Source organism: Mauremys reevesii, linkage group 5, assembly GCF_016161935.1.
Source record: "Mauremys reevesii isolate NIE-2019 linkage group 5, ASM1616193v1, whole genome shotgun sequence".
In the NCBI taxonomy this organism is placed as follows: Eukaryota; Metazoa; Chordata; order Testudines; family Geoemydidae; genus Mauremys; species Mauremys reevesii.
In genome coordinates, this window is record NC_052627.1 from 138,858,616 (window position 1) to 138,874,580 (window position 15,965).

A 15,965-nucleotide genomic window follows, 5' to 3' on the forward strand; every position below is an offset into this window, starting at 1 on the left:
GCCCTGCCCCCCCGGGCTCCCTGCCGATTCACCAGGACTGTCAGCCAGCCAGTAAAGCAGAAGGTTTATTTAGACGACAGGAACACAGTCTAGCACAGGTCTTGCAGGCACAGACAACAGGATCACCCCTGTTAGGTCCATCCTGGGGGCCTCCCAGCCCCCTCGGGGATCAGAGCCCGGTCTCCCTGCTTCCCCTCTTTCCCCAGCCAAGTCCTGTCTGCCCAGCCCCCGCCCCTGCCCTTCCTCTCTGCTCAGCTTCTTTCCCGGGCTAGGAGGTCACCTGACCCCTTTGTCTCCAACACCTAGAGAGGCACCTTTGCAGGGAGGGGCCGGGCCATCCGTTGCTAGGAGACAGAGCTTCAGGCATTTGCTGCATGGCCTTTTGCTGCTAGATACTTAGGATCTGTACCCAGCCCCCAGTGCGAACAGTCCCACTTCCTCACAGCTGGTCCTTAATGGGCCATCAAGCAGGCTAAGCAGAGCTAACACCAGCTTGTCTGGGGTGTCACCCAGAAGCACATCACCAACTTGAAATACAGACAGTACAGAGCCAATATTCATAACTTCAACTAAAAATGACACATGCACACAGACAGCATAATCCTAACCAGCCACCCAGAACCTGGTCTTAGACACCTTATATGACCCCCTTTACCTAAGATTTGGTGCCACTACAGGACCTTGGTTGCAACCCATGTTCTATATGGTTCCAATTTATTATCAATAACATCACACCTGCTCCACTGCGCGGGTAACCCTGAGCCAAAGGGAATGGCCGCAGCCTAACCAGGCACCTGCCCTCATAAACCAGGGGCCAGGACTGCCTGGTGCCGGTAACCTGCCCCGTCACCGCTGGTCTCGCCAGGTCCCCTCCCCTTCTCAGCTCTTCCGTGTGCCCCAGTCCCTGATCTGCTCCAGTCCCCCTGCCCATCGTGCTGCCTGGCTCAGCCAGCCGCAGGGCCATGGGGCTCGGGGGTGAGGCAGGGGCCAGTGGAGGCTGTCGCCCATCCCACTCGATGCCAAGGGTTGTCCCTGCGCAGGCCTGTTCCTGCTGCTGAAGTCGCTTAGCCGGGCCTTGGCCACTGCTTCAGAGCTGCAGGCCCGGGGCTCTGGAGAGAGCAGAGGCAGCGGGCTCAGTGCAGGTTCTTGGCTGGCGGGACCGTGGAGGGGAGACAGCGCTGCCCTCCTGCCGGGGCATGGAGCTGGCGCAGTGTCCCGGAGTAATCCCCCTTCTCGGGGGAGGGACGAGCCGAGGGGCTGCTGCACCCCGTGGGGCCAGGCCCTGGGCCAGAGAAACTGACCAATGCGCCTGGGGCCATCGCTGTCCCTGCTCCTCCTGTGGGGCTCGCCCTGCCCGGGTGAGTGGGGAAGCAGGGCCCCCCCTCCCCGTCCCAGATGGCTGGAGGGGTCCAGCTGGCCCCTTCCCCGCTGGGCGGCCGTTCTCCCTGCCACCGGCCATGCTGAGGAGCAGGTGGGGGGAGGTCTCTGCAGCCATGTTCCTGCTTGTTTCTTGGAGCAAGTTCGATTCCCCCCCTCGACTCTCTGGCGGCTCCCTCGGCCCTGACGAGGGGGTGTTGGCTGCTGGCCTGGTTCCTTTCCCAGGCCCCCCTGAATCCCCTCCCCCAAACCTGGGCTAAACCTCTGCGCCAGCACTGTGCTGGGGGGTGGGGGTGGGGGCTGTTTGTTTAAGGCCAAAGCAGCCAGATCTCCTGGCCCCTCGCTGCAGGGGCTGGGCAGGCAGCGGCCTCCTTGGGTCTCTGAGCCCAACGGGTGGAGCTCAAGTTGCTGGGACGGGGATTCCCTGGACTGTGCCCCTCGGGCTGCGGTGGGGGGAATAATGACGAGTGTGACCCTTGCAGGCCCTCTCTGCTCGCCATGGACATGAAAGGTCCTGCCCAGGTTAGAGGTTTGCTCTGGAATCTCCCCCTTCAGTCCCTTGTTCCAGCTGCCACACTCCACCCCAGAGGTGGCTGCACACCTAGACTAGGGGGCAGCTGCCTTGTCCCGCCGCAGGGGCTGAGGTGCAGCCAGGTCAGGGTGATGGTGCTGTGAGTGGGTCACTCCTGGGGCTGGCACCAGGCCAAGCATTGGCTCCCAAGCCTCCTGATTGTAAACCCACCCCCCTGTGGAGGGCCTGGGTACGGGCTGGGCCTGGCAGCTGGGGCTAAAGGCCAGAGCGGTGGGGGTGCTCTGACAGTGTCGGCTCCCCGGCGTGGCCCTGCTCGGGTGGAGGCAGTGAGACTGGGGGGGCTGCTAGGTCCTGTGTGTGGCTAGGCGTCTGGGCCCCTGTCCCCGTGGGCCCGCTCCTCGGCGGCTGCCTGGCCTCCCGGCAGCTCCCAGCAGGCCCTGTGCAGTGCCTGGGTGCACCCCAGCGCTAACGGCCTCGTCTAGATGGGGGGCGCCGGCGGGCCCCTCCGAGGCCTGGGCAGAGCAGCGAGGCCTGGTGTCGTTTTGGCTTCTGCCACTAGATGGGGGAGAGGCCCTGCTACAGAGGGAAGCGAATTGCGGGTGGCGGCTTTTCTGGCACTTGAACTAGTCGAGTCAGCAGCTTGGCCGCCAGCCGGGGCAGGGGCGGGGGCAGGTTTCCCAAGGCCTCAGGAGCACTTGGGAGCCCCAAAACCCTTGCAAGTGTGGGCCCAGCTTCCCCTCTGGGTTACAGCCCTGGGCGTCCGTGGGGACCTGCCCCAAGGCAGCGTCTGAGCGTCGGGTTCTCCCCACGCGTGGCAAGGCCCCCCCGGGCCGTGAGCTGCCAGCGCTGTTGGGTCCCCATTGTCCCGACACTCGCAGGTCCAGGCGCCCGCAGGCCGCGGTTCCCCCGGGCAGGGCTGGCTCCCCGGCTCGCCTGGCGCTGGGGGGACCTGGCAGGGAGAGGTGAAGCTGCTGCTGCTTTCAGCACTCGGGGGGGTGCTGGGAACCAGCCCAGCCCTTCGGCATCCCAGGGCAGGGCCTCAGCTGCAGCCTCTCCATCGTCCCTGGGCCGGCCCAGCCCTACTGAGCCCCGCGGCCACGTGGCGCTGCCTAGCGCAGGGGCTGAAATGTTCCTCCGGCGGCACCAGAGCAAACGGGCTGATGGCTCAGCTGCCGGGGGCGCTACAGGCGCTCAGCCCCCCCCACGCTGGGCTCTGGTTTGGGAGCAGACGCCCCGGGGAGGACAGAGAGCCGCAGGCGCAGAGGACGGAGCCTTTTGCCTCTGGCTTTCCTGTAAACCCGGCCCCGGTGGCTCCGGCTGCCTGGCCTGTGCCTGGGCGGGTGGGACGTGCCCACACCCATAGCCCAGCGCCCCAGGCTGAGCGGCCAGGGACTGACGGGGGGGGGAGGGAGGTGTGAAATGGTGGCTCCGTCCCCCCCAGGCTCATTTCAGCTGGGGCTGTAATGTCCCCATCAGGGCTCAGAGGCCGAGCGTGGCTGCCCCGGGCCCATGGCGTCCACGGCCAGCAGGGACCGGCGGGATGCTCCAGGCCAGGGGTTCTCAACCTTTTTCTTTCTGAGCCCCCCCTCCCCCCGCCCCATGATATAAAAACTCCCCGGCCCACCTGGGCCACAGCAGCTGGGTTTCTGCATGTAAAAGCCAGGGCTGGTGTTAGGGGGCAGCAAGCAGGGGGATTCCCTGGGGCCCCACCCCACAGGGGCCCCCACAAAGCTCCATTGCTCAGGCTTCGGCTTCAGCCCTGGGTTGCAGGGCTCAGGGCCCCGGGCTTCAGCGAGTCTAATGCCGGCCAAGCTTGGCAGCCCCCCTGAAACCTGCTCACAGCCCCCCGGCCAGGGGCCTGGTCCCCTGGGTGAGAACCACTGGTCCAGGCTGGCCTCCCGCATCGCCCAGGCCAGAGCCCTGCCCCCGGTAATCCCCGGAGCAGCTGGTAGAGGAACAGCACCAGTGCTGGAGAACCGCCCGCCCCCCCGTTACAAACGGGTGCCTGGTTTCCAGGCTGAGTTTGTCTAGTTTCCGCTTCCAGCGCTTGGAGCGTGTTGGACCCTCGGCTGCTGGGCTGAGGAGCCCATTGCCACTCGGTGTGTCCCCAGGCAGGTACCGGCAGGCCGGGGCCAGGTCGCCCCCGAGAGCTCCCGGACGCAGGTTTTCTAACCCTCCCGTCATCCCGGGGCTCCTTTCGGACCCCTCCCCAATTTGGGTTGCTGCAAGATCTGCGCTCACCCCACAAGCTGAGCAGCTCCCTATGCCCCAGTGGAGCACGGAGCAGCCGTACCTGGGGCAGGGGGGGCTCAGCAGGGGGGCTCACCCCACAAGCTGAGCGGCTCCCTATGCCCCAGTGGAGCACAGAGCAGCGGTACCCGGGGCAGGGGGGGCTCAGCAGGGGGGCTCACCCCACAAGCTGAGCGGCTCCCTATGCCCCAGTGGAGCACGGAGCAGTGGTACCCGGGGCAGGGGGGACTCAGCAGGGGGGGCTCACCCCACAAGCTGAGCTGCTCCCTATGCCCCAGTGGAGCACAGAGCAGCGGTACCCGGGGCAGGGGGGACTCAGCAGGGGGGGCTCACCCCACAAGCTGAGCGGCTCCCTATGCCCCAGTGGAGCACAGAGCAGCGGTACCCGGGGCAGGGGGGACTCAGCAGGGGGGGCTCACCCCACAAGCTGAGCTGCTCCCTATGCCCCAGTGGAGCACGGAGCAGCGATACCCGGGGCAGGGGGGGCTCAGCAGGGGGGGCTCTCCCCTTGCAGCCAGTGCTGGCCCCAATCTGCACCTGCAGCTCCAAGCCCGAGAGCAGATCCCCCTGCCCCTGGCAGGGCTGCGGTGGCGGAGGGGGGTCTGGAACTCCGCGGCTGCCCAGCAGAGAGCTGCAGGGGAAGCGACTGCGCCTGGGGGGCTGCGGCCGCCCCCAGGGATTCAGTAAATGGAATCCCTCCGCCTTCCGGCGCTGCCCCGCCCAGGCACTTACCCGCCGGGCCAGGCCATGGCAGTGGCCCAGCAGGGAATTGCACGAGCCCATTAGCAGCCCGTCGATAAAACCCATTTGGGGAGAGGCGAGAATCCCCCGGGAACCCAGGCTTTTCCCTCCCCTCCCAGCAGCGCTGGCCCAGCCCTGCCGCCCCCCTTCCAGGCCAGGCCTGGCCCAGCGCTCCCCCCAGCTGGGGTGTGGTCCTGGACCTCCAGGCCTCCATCCTCGGCCCCCTCCCCAAGCAGCTTCTTTGTCTCTGCCAGGCGATCCCTCAGCCCCCTCCTGCTGCGGCAAGGCCTGCTGGTTCCCCAGCTCTCCTGAGCCCTTCCCAGCCCAGTTCGGCTGCCTGTGCCGAATGGCCAAACAACCCGCTCCCTTGTTAGCCAGCGGGTGTGCCCGGCTGGGCAGTGCTGGATCGAATACCCCCGTCCCTGCCTGGCACCGCTGGGCGTCTCTCCAAGTTTTACCGGGCCGCCTGTGCCCGTGCAGCCCGGCCCCCCGCTGTCCGTGTGGGACTCAGCCCGGCACGGGGCTGCCCTGGCCCCCCTGATGGCTGTGCACTAAGGCGCTGGCCTCCCCGGGCTCCGAGGTGGTGGCTGCTTTGCCATTAGCGTCAGGTCACGCCCAGCCGTCTGGGCAGACAAAGGGGCTCTTAGCAGCTGAGACCGTCAAACAAGAGACGCCTGGAGTGGCCAAAGCGCAGCCCATCGCCCCGGCCCCCGGCCCATTGCTGCGGGCTCGGCCTCTCCAGCTTGGCTGCTGGCTCAAACCCAGAGCGAGCCGGTGGGACCCCTCCAGAGCCGCAGGGCTCTCCCCGCCCTGGGGCACCACCGCCCGGCCACTGCACCCCGCATGGGGTTCTGGGCAGGGGCAGCTGCCGGACACCCGACTGCTCTCCTGGGGCAGGGGCTGAGCAGGGCCGAGGCGGCCAGCTCTCCGCAGTGCCCGCCCCAGGGGCTGAGGGGAGCTGTGTCTCCAGGGCCTGTCTGCGCCGGGTCTCTCGCCCCAGGGCAGGGCCGGCTCCAGGCACCCGCTAAAGAGCAGCTGCTTGGGGCGGCCATTAACAAGGGGCGGCACGTCCGGGTCTTCGGCGGCGGGTCCCTCAGTCCCTCTCGGAGCGAAGGACCAGCCGCTGAATTGCCGCTGAAGAGTGGAGCGGCGCGATTGCGCTGCCGCGGCGTTTTTTTTTTTTTCCACTTGGGGCGGCAGAAAACCTGGAGCCAGCCCTGCCCCAGGGGCCCAGTTAGTGCTCACCAGGGGGGTGTTTAAAGGGACAGCAGCTGAGGGACGGGGACCGGCACCATTTTTCCCTGCCTGCCCCACGTGGGGCTGTCTGAAGGCGTCAGCACCCCATGGACGCCCCGAACGGCTCCCCTCTGCATCCCCTCAGCTCCAGGGGGCACCAGCCCTGCTCCTGATCCTCGGGGCCAGCCGGCTCCATCTCTCCGCACCGCCCCGTCCTCTCGGGCGCCTCACATTCTCGACGCTGGGGCGCTGGCCGGACCGCTCAGCGGGGCTCCCTGGGGCGGAGCTGCAGTCGCCCAGCTCGGTACCTCCTGACCCACCCTAGCGCCTCCTATCGCTGTGCCTGGCCCAGCTTGGCCTCCCCGTGTGCGGATCCATCCCGTCTGCCAGCCCTCCACTCCGTCTGACCCCCCCGGACAGCCTAACCACCTCCCCCTACCCGCCCCTCCGGGTTCAGCCCCTTCCACCCACCCCGTGGTTCTCCCCCTCCTCCTAATGGGATGGGCTTGTGGGGCAGGCCCCAGATTGGGCTCAGGAGAGCTGGGTTCAAATCCCTGCTCCACCCCAGGATCCCTTGGGCCAGTCTCTGCACCTCAATTCCCCATCCTCTCTGCCTGGCTGCCGGCCCTGACTCAGCCCCTGTGTCCCAGCTGGGAACAGCCTCCCTGGGCCAGCGGCACAGCGATCCCGTGGCCCAGCCCCCCGCATGTGCCATGCCACCTGCAGGAACCCGGCTGCCGACGGCGAGGTTGTCACTCAGTCGCTCCTGGCCCCCTTTCTAGTCTGCAGGGCCCGTCTCCGGAGCGGCTGGGAGCATCAGAGCAGCACCTAGTGCCCGGGCTCTATGCAGTGGTATTGACTGCCAGGAACCCCTGGGGCCCTCTGTGTATTGGCAGCAATGACAAGGGTGCCCCCTGGCCAGGGGGTCAGGCTTTGAGAACCTGGTTGGGCGGGTTCTGCCGCCCCTTGGTTCCACCAGCCCACGTCTCTCTGGAGGCCCCCCCCATCCTTGCCGGCTAGACGGCTGCAGGCCCCTTTGGGGGGGTTCGTGCAGCCCCCTGGACACACGGCTTTGCAAGGGGTAGGGATCCTCTGGCCGCGAGCTCTGCCCTGCACCCGCATTGCAATGCACGGTGTCCTGCCTGGGGCTGACTCCATGGGGCGTCTCCTGCCCTCCGGCAGCGCTGGGGTGAGCAGATCTGCCCCTCGGGCCCTGCCCCCTCCCTGCTGCGTGTCGTTAGCCGGCTGGGCTGCCTTCCATTAGGGGTGGATTGCATCAGCGCAGCGGAGAACCGAGCTGGAAAACAAAGCTCCCCCAGGGGCCGTAGCCCCGGCTTAGCAACGCGCTGTCCCTGGGGGGAGCTGAGCCGGCTAATGCTGCCTGGAAGAGGGAGGCGAAGGCAGCATTTGCTGGTGGAAGGGGCCCCGATCCCTGCCGGCCTGCAGCTGCGTTCTTGGCCCCTTCTCGTACCAGCCACACCCAGGACGGTGCCCCCCCACTCCCCCTGTGTCTCCCCCCACGTCCGGGCGCCCTGGGCGTGGGCTGCAGCCGTTGCTGAATGCACCCTGTTTACAGAACAATCCCAGTGCCAGCCATTGGCTCGCCCCGCACAGGCCCTCCAGCTTGGGGAAAGACCGGGATTCTCCAGGCCCCCCCGCTGCTCTCAGGGGTCCCAGCAGTGCAGCACTTGGGGCCCACGGATCTGTGCTGCTCGCGCTCGGCACCTCAGGTGCCATTGGGACGCCAGGCCCCATTCTGGTCACGTGGGCTCTGGGGTGGGTGGGATCCAGGGGGGTGCATAAGCCCCTGAGAAAGGGCTGGTGACCCCCCCCCCGAGCTGGCCCCTCACTCTGGCCAGAGTTACGGTGTCCTGCTGCGTCCGGCTGGTGCCCATGCGCTCAGTGGCAGGAGCGTTTCAGGGGTGGCTGCAGGGGGGCGGACGCCCCCCCCTTGTTCGTTAAAGTACTGGCTCTGAGCAGCACTGTGCTGGCTACTCTGGAAGGAGCCACTGGGTTATCCCCGGCGAGGCCAGGGCAGGGGAACGCGCGGGCTCAGAGGCCGGGGGTAGTCGGGGGGCTTGCCAGAGGCTTCCCCTCTCATGCGGCTCCCCCCGGGAGGACAGGACAGGATGCCATAGGACTGGCCTGATGCGCATCGTTCCACTGCCTTTGAGCCAGTATCCGGGGCCATCCGAGGGGCCAGAACCATCACCGGGTCTAAGTCTGCGCCCACCCCCGTGGCATCAGGGCGCCCAGCGAACGGTGACCACGTCCTCGCCCCTGCACCCTTCGCCCCTGGCACCGAGGGGGGTGTAGTGATCACCCTGTGTGCACCGCGCCGGGATGGGGGCGGGGCGAGGGTCCATCCCTGCAGGGCCTGTTCCACCGCCTGGGCCTGGCCCCTCAAGAAAGCCCCTGCACTGACGTGCCGCCCTCCCCCCTCCCCAGCAGACAGCTCCAGGGTGCCCTCGAGGTCCCGGAGAGCCCTGGAAGCTGGTGGCCTCCCCTCGGCCGGCGTGCACGGGCTTCGCTCCCACGCACTCAATGGCACGTGCGAGTCACGCAGGCGGGCGCGGACCCGGGCTAGCCAGGCGGTCAGAAGCAGGATTGAAGACAAGATGGAGATGATGCATCAGCCTTAGGCTGTGGGTCACTGGGCCGGGGGTGAAGGTCGGGGCTCCTAGGAAGCGTAGGGGGGATCGAGGGCGTTTTGGCCGGGCCCTCAGGAGCCCGTGGGCTGGGCCTGCCAGGGTCAGAGGAGCCGTGTTCTGCCATGGGCTGGAAGCTCTGAGCAGGTCCCCCATCACCGCCGCGCCTGGGCACTTGCTTTATTTGGGTCTCTGCGCGAAGGCAGGAAAATCCCCCTGCCCGGGACAGGCCCTGCTGGCCAGCGCCAGAGCAGCCCGGTGCTAAGCGAGCGGGGCACGAGGTCAGGGCTCAGGGCAGGAGACGGGACACAGGGCTAGGACGAGGCGGGCTCAGGACAGAGCCCGCAGGGAGCGCGGGGACAGGAGCGCGGATGCGCCTGGGGCCGGGGGAAGGGGGGCAGCGTGTGAGGCGGGACAGCAGAAACCAGCAGGCCCTGGAGGAAGGCGCCTGCCTGGAGTGGGACCCCAGCGCCTGGCCAGCCTCGCCCCTGCCTCGAGAGGGTGACACAAAGCTAACGAATGGCACAAGTTCTTCCCCGTCTCCCCCTCCACCGGGCAGCACCCCGGGGCCGGCGCTGAGCCTGCTGCTGCTGCCGTTTGCGTCTGACGCTGGGGAGAGGCAGCGTCCTGCAGGGATCTCAGCCCGGGGCCTCGCCAGCTCCCGCCCGCTGCGGGGAGGGGAGACGACTGGGCCAGGTGGGACTCAGCCGCTGAGGGCTCCGGACAGGGCCGGCTCCAGGGCTTTTACCGCCCCAAGCAGCGATCTGCAGCTCTACCGCTGCCGCTTCAGTCTTCGGCGGCAATTCGGTGGCTGATCCTTCGCTCCGAGAGGGACCGAGGGACCTGCTGCCAAAGACCCGGACGTGCCGCCCCTCACCGTTGGCCGCCCCAAGCAGCTGCTTGCTGGGCTGGTGCCTGGAGCCGGCCCTGGCTCCGGAGGAGACGTGGGACCCCTCTGAGGAAGGGCTGGAGCCGTTTCCTCCCCCCACTGATCAATAGCCTGGAACGCCCCAGGGGCCGCGCGTGGCCGCACTACTGTGGACGGGAGCATCGGCCAAGGCAGAGTCTGTCCCGGGGAGCTGCCAGGCCACGTGGAGAAGACAGACAAAGGGGTGGGGGGGGGCGGAGGGGGAATTCATCCAAGGTCCCGTAGCAGCAGAGCCAGGGATATATCCCAGCCCAGCACCTGGTTCCCAGCCCCGTGCCCAGCGTGCGCTGAGCTCAGGGCACGGCCATGCCCAGCAAAGTGCCCTGTGCATGCACCTGTCAGGAGCAGTGGTGGTGCTGGATGGGGAGGCAAAGGGTTAACGTGCCTCAGTGACTCAGAGGCATTCAGGGGCCTCAGCCCTGTCATGGAGCTGGTGACGGGTTTCTGGCCCAAACACGGGCATTGTTACATTTGCTATGTGCAAGCACTAGACCGCACTGCCTGTGGCACGGTGCTGCAACAGCCGGTAACGCTCCCCCGCGTGGTCTGCTTCACCCAGAGGAGAGCAGCCTGCCTTCCCTACACCTCTGCCGCCTGTCGTGGAGATCAGTGCTTCTCCTTGTTCCCTTGGGCTCCCGCAGTCTGCCTCCATCTCTTGTCTTGTGAGTGCTTTGGGACAGGAGCGTGTTTGTACCGCACCTAGCGCAATCAGGGCATTGGCCATGCTGGGTGCTATGGGAACACACATAACCAATAATCCTATAGTAGAGATGGCTGAGATCTGTGTGGGGTAGATTTGAGGGTTCAAACCCTGCATGTGTGGGTCAAAAACACATGGTTGCCTAAATGTGAGTGCAGGACCTCCCAGAATCGCTGTCGGTAGGAGCTGAGATTGCAAAACATCTTAGCTGGGTGTTGTGCTCGTTACAGAGTCCCCGGGCGATGCTCAGGAACTGCTCCCTACGAAGCCAGGCAGGACTCTGGTGAAGTCTCCGCTCTGGGAGCAGCCTGTCTGCAGGGCAAGAAGCTCACACGGCTTCACCTGCTGGGTCTCTCCTTGGAGCATTCAGCATCCTCTGCCCCTCCGTGCGCTTCCCCCAGCGAGTCCGCCCAGCGGGGTCCTGGGGGGGCCACAGGGTCCTGCACCCCCACTTCGCAGTCAGACGTGACTCTCAGCCAGCCAGTAACACAGAGGTTTATTCGATGACAGGAACAGGGTCTAAAACAGAGCTTGTAGGTACCGCGAACCGGACCCCTCGTCCGGGTCCATTCTGGGGGGCAGTGAGCCAGACCCCCCCCGTCTGCACTTCACTCCTCGTCCCCAGCCAGCTCCAGACTCTCAAACCCCCTCCAGCCCCTCCTCTCTGCTCAGCTCCTTTCCCGGGCCAGGAGGTCACCTGACCTCTTTGTTCTCCCCCACCTTCAGCTGGCACCTTTGTAGAGGAGGGGCCTGGGTCATCAGTTGCCAGGAGACAAGGTGTTGGCCATTCTCTGTGGAGACAGCATCACACCCCGGCCCCCTAAGGCTCTGCTGCAATCACACCCTGATCCCACCACCGAGATACTTAAGAACTGCAGAGGGGACATTGAGGCACCCACACAGCATTCAGAGCAAACATCAAGAACATTCCCACTTCATCACACTCATAGCTGCACCGCTGTTGTGTTGATGTCTGTATGTGGTTGTGTGGAGCTGTGCCTTTAAGAACCGGGTGGGGCAGTTGAGAGTGTTTGAGAGAGAGGGCAGTGTTGGGGAGACGCACCTGCATGAGCTCTGGAAAGGTCAGCCCTGGATTTCATCGCCTGGTCTCCCCAGACAGTGGCCACCATCCCCAAGGCGTAACCGTGACGAGCTGGGAATGTTTTTAATGTTTGCTCTGAATGCGGTGTTGGTGCCTCAGTGTCCCCAGGCAGTTCTTAAGTATCTAGCAGAGCAAAGGGCCAGTGCACCTAAATGCCTGATACTCTGTCTCCTAGCAACTGATGACCCAGGCCCCTCCCCTGCAAAGGTGCCAACTGAAGGTGTTGGAGACAAAGAGGTCAGGTGACCTCCTGGCCTGGGAAAGGAGCTGAGCAGAGAGGAGGGGCTGGAGGGGGTTTGAGAGTCTGGAGCTGGCTGGGGACGAGGAGTGAAGTGCAGACGGGGGGGGTCTGGCTCACTGCCCCCCAGAATGGACCCAGCCGAGGGGTCCGGTTCGCGGTACCTACAAGCTCTGGTTTAGCCCGTGTTCCTGTCATCGAATAAACCTCTGTGTCACTGGCTGGCTGAGAGTCACGTCTGACTGCGCAGTGGGGGGGCAGGACCCTGTGGCCCCCCCAGGACCCCGCCTGGGCAGACTCGCTGTGGGAAGCGCACGGAGGGGCAGAGGATGCTGAATGCTCCAAGGAGAGACCCAGGAGGTGAAGCCGTGGGAGCTTCTTGCCCTGCAGACAGGCTGCTCCGAGGGAGAGGAGGCTCCCCAGAGTCCTGCCTGGCTTTGGGGGGAGCAGTTCCAGAGCAGCGCCCGGGGACGCCGTGACAGTAACACTAGCACGTCTAGGGACTGACTGGGCCAGGTGTTGCTAATGAGCTCAGAGCCATTCACGGGCAGGTGATCAGGCTGAATCCAGCTCCGCCACGGATGGAAGTTGTTCCCATGCAATGGAAGCTTAGCAGCCCCTCTAAGGTGAGTTTGTGAGGTCCCAGGTCACCAACTCCCCCTCACGGGTTGCACTTGAGTGTGAGCTCTTCAGGGCCTGTGTTCGTACAGCACCTAGCACCATGGGGCTCAGAGCTCGGCTTCCCTAGACATTTGGGAGTTGGCCACTGTGTCATCGACACACCTGTTGGGGGCGGGGCTGGGGATTCACCAGTCAGGAGGTCGCCCAAAGGCACCAGGGAATTTTTTATCTCCAAACAATCTCCCGAGTTCTGGGCCAGCCTCCTGCGGGGGTGGGGGGTGTCTCCCTCGCCCAGTGGGACCTGCTGGGGTTGGCAAGCTGAGATCTGTGGTCCCGGGACGCTGCGTCTTCCCCGACTGGTGGGGGGCTTCTTTGCCCCCCAGCAGGGACGCTGTTCCTGGCGAGCAGGCTGAGCTCTGGGGAGATGACAGAGCCCTGCCGTGCTGCCCCGGCTGAGGCTGCCAGCCGGCACCCTGGTGCTGGGCCTCGGCTGAAGCTTTTGGGCAGTGGTTTGCCGTCTGCCCCATTCTGGGTATTGAGGAGCGAACCCTTCTGCAGTCACTTGGTCCGTCTCCTGTTGCTGTGCCAGTCTGGGAGACTCTCCCTGTGCTCACCTGCCGGCCTCCTTCCCCAGGCCTGCAGTGAGCACTGGCACTGGGGTGCCAGCCCCTGGCCGGGAGCTCTGCCCATCTCTACCCTGAGCTCCCAGGGCATCTCCAGCATCTGGTCTGCCCCGCGCTGAGGGTACCAGCGCTCTCCCCATCTGGCTCCCCCTTCCTCTGGGCCGTTCCTCTGCCACCCACGCCGTCTCTGCTGGCTCCTGGTAGGGAGGAGCGGGGCAGAAAACCCAGCGGCTCTCCCTTCCCTGCCCCATACCAGCCGGGTGCCAGGCTCCGAGTTCTCAGCAAGGACCAGGAGAAGCTGATCTCGCCTCTCGGCTCACCACATACACTGGTGCCTACGTGAGGCTGCCCCTTGCTGGCTGGGGCACTGACCTTCCCTTGCCTTGGGCATGGAAATCACTTGATTGGGTGATGAACTCGCCAGGGCACAAGCTGCCCCGTAACTGCCGGGGTCAGGAAGGAAGGCCCCTAACCTCTCACTGCTTCGGCCTCATGCTGCAGCCAGGCCCTGGCGTTTTCTGGGAGCAGCCCTGGGAACCGACCGCAGAGTCCTGGGTCGCTAAATCTCCCTTGACTGCTCCATGGAGTTTGATTAAACAATGCCCACCTCCTCGCTCTGCCCGGGGGGCACTGCCCACCCACTGCAGGCCCCTGCACCCAGGCACTGCCAGCCCCTCAGCCCGCCCAGTGAGGCAGGAGAGCTGGGGGGTGGGGGGGTTGCTGCTCCTGTCCCCCAGGGCTGGGCCCGATGTCCCGAGCTCACCCCACAACAGATGCTCCTGTTCACTGGGATCTGGGCCAGGCGCCCCGTTCCCAGCGTGCCCTGGCAGGCGGGCTCACGGTGCTACCCCTCTGTCGTGATGCCCAACGCCACTCGCTGAAGTTTGGCCTGCCTGCCCCCTGTCACGGAGCCGAACCTGCCTGGTGCTGCCACCCACTGTGCCAGGTCTCACCGCCTGAGGGGGAGCCGGGCCCAGCCCCAGGGGCCTGCAGCAGAGCCAGGAACCTCACCCAGCTCCTTTGCACCCCAGGCCTGTGCCTTAGCCGCAGACCTTCCTCCTTCTCCAGCCCCCTTTGCCCGGCAGCGGACGGGTCCCAGCAGCTTGGCCGGGTGCGCCGGTGCAGCCCCTTCCCTGCGGCGACAGGGCTCTCCCCGCAGGGTGAACAGAGCGAGGGGCTGAGACTCTCTCCTTCCGGCCTGCCTGGCTGGTGGGGCCAGGACTGCAGCCCTTTTCGGCTGGGCTGGGGCACAGAAATAGGGATCCCTCTGGGGAGCTTGGCTGTCGGCGCCCGGGATCTCCGAGCCCTCCGGACAGGTGCAGTGGGCCGGGTGTGGGGTGTGGCAGCGAGCGCCTTTCGTCAGGAAAAGACCCGGTAGAGCATCCTGGTTAATCGATGGTGTCGTGTCCACAAACAGCCCTCTCCAGAACCGGGCCCTGCACATCATTCCCCAGGGCTTTGCCGCGTCTAGTGCTAAAGACCCCAAGCAACAGGGCTCCCAGCCCTTCTGTACAGAAACAATCCCAAAGCCAGCGACTTCTCCTGCCAGAAACAGCCTGACGTCCGGCCAAAATGTTCCCGTCTTAATCTCATCCCGTTACTTCCTGGCCAGAACCCCACGTCCCCCTCTAACTCCTCTCCCTTCTGGGGGTGCAGGCCCCTCACACGCCCCTAGACTGGGACCGCGGCTCGTGCTTAGCTAATCCAGACTGATTCGTTCTTGTCAGCTTTCCTCCCAAACCGGTCCCACCAGCATCCTCTCCCGGACCCCCCTTCCGCCAGGGACCGCCCCGCCCCGGCACTAGTCAGCCTCTCCCCGGAGAGGGCCAGAGGAGGTGCGAGGACCCTGCAGGAGTGGGGGGGGGGGGGGTGCTGGCCTGCCACCAGGGAGGGCTCACCCTGAGAGTTCAGTTCAAACTCTGGTGCAGGAGGCGGCCCCTCCCTTCCAGCAGGGTCATTCCCTGGGGCAGCCCTCATCAGACTTGGCCATATCCCTGGTAGGCTGCGTCTACACCAGACTGGCTGGAGTGCTGCAGTGCCGACACTTCCGACAGTGACTTCCATCGCCGTGGGAAATCCGCCTCTCCGAGAGGCAGCAGCTAGGCCGGCGGGAGAGCTCTCCCAGCCACCTGGCAGTGCCCACACTGGGGCTTCAGTGCACGCTGGCCGAGCCGTGGCCCCAGCCAAGCCGACCCAATTCTGCAGTGCAGAGCACCCCGGGAAGCGTGCTAGGCCCTGGGCTGCAGAGACAACTCGCGTCTCGCTTCTCTCCGCCGCGGGCAGCCCCACGTCCCCCTGGCCCTTTCTGGGAGCCCGAGCTCAGTATTACCCCACGGGCTGCTCTGCAGGGCAAGAAGGGCGGCGTAACGCCTCGCGCAGGGCGGGGAACCGGCACGCTCGGGCGACCAAGCGGAGCCGCCGCTCAGGGACGGAAGAGCAGCTCCAGCACTGGAAGAACCACGGTGCCGCTGTCGCTGTTCTAGTGTAGACGTAACCCGTGTCGAACCGGCCCAGCCCACTACGCATCTCAGCCATTCCCCATGCACCCTCCTACCGAGCACCCAGGTTCCTTCCCCCCAGATGTGTCAGCTGCAGGGTTCCCAGGGGGTCCTGTTTTACTTCCTACTCAGGTCTCCTGGCCCCCTTTGTTACATCCCATCCATGCAGCTCTGGCCACGGTGTCCCCGGTGAACCGTCTGCCCCCACCCCCAGACTTGACTGACAGCCGCCCAGTAGCCACTGCATCCCACCTCCCCAGTGGACCCAAGGGTTTCAGCTAATCTCCAGGTGTCCTTAGCGGGGCTGGAGGTTGGGGGGCAGACGGGGAGGTCCTGCTTGTTGGGGTGCAGTGGGTGAGGCTTGCTTAGCTTAGCTGAGCAAATGGTGTGGCCCTGATCTCCCTGCCGAGATCTTGAGGTGCGACACTGAGGATTTGCTTTAGCTGGGGTGTGTGCGGGGGGGGGGCAGTA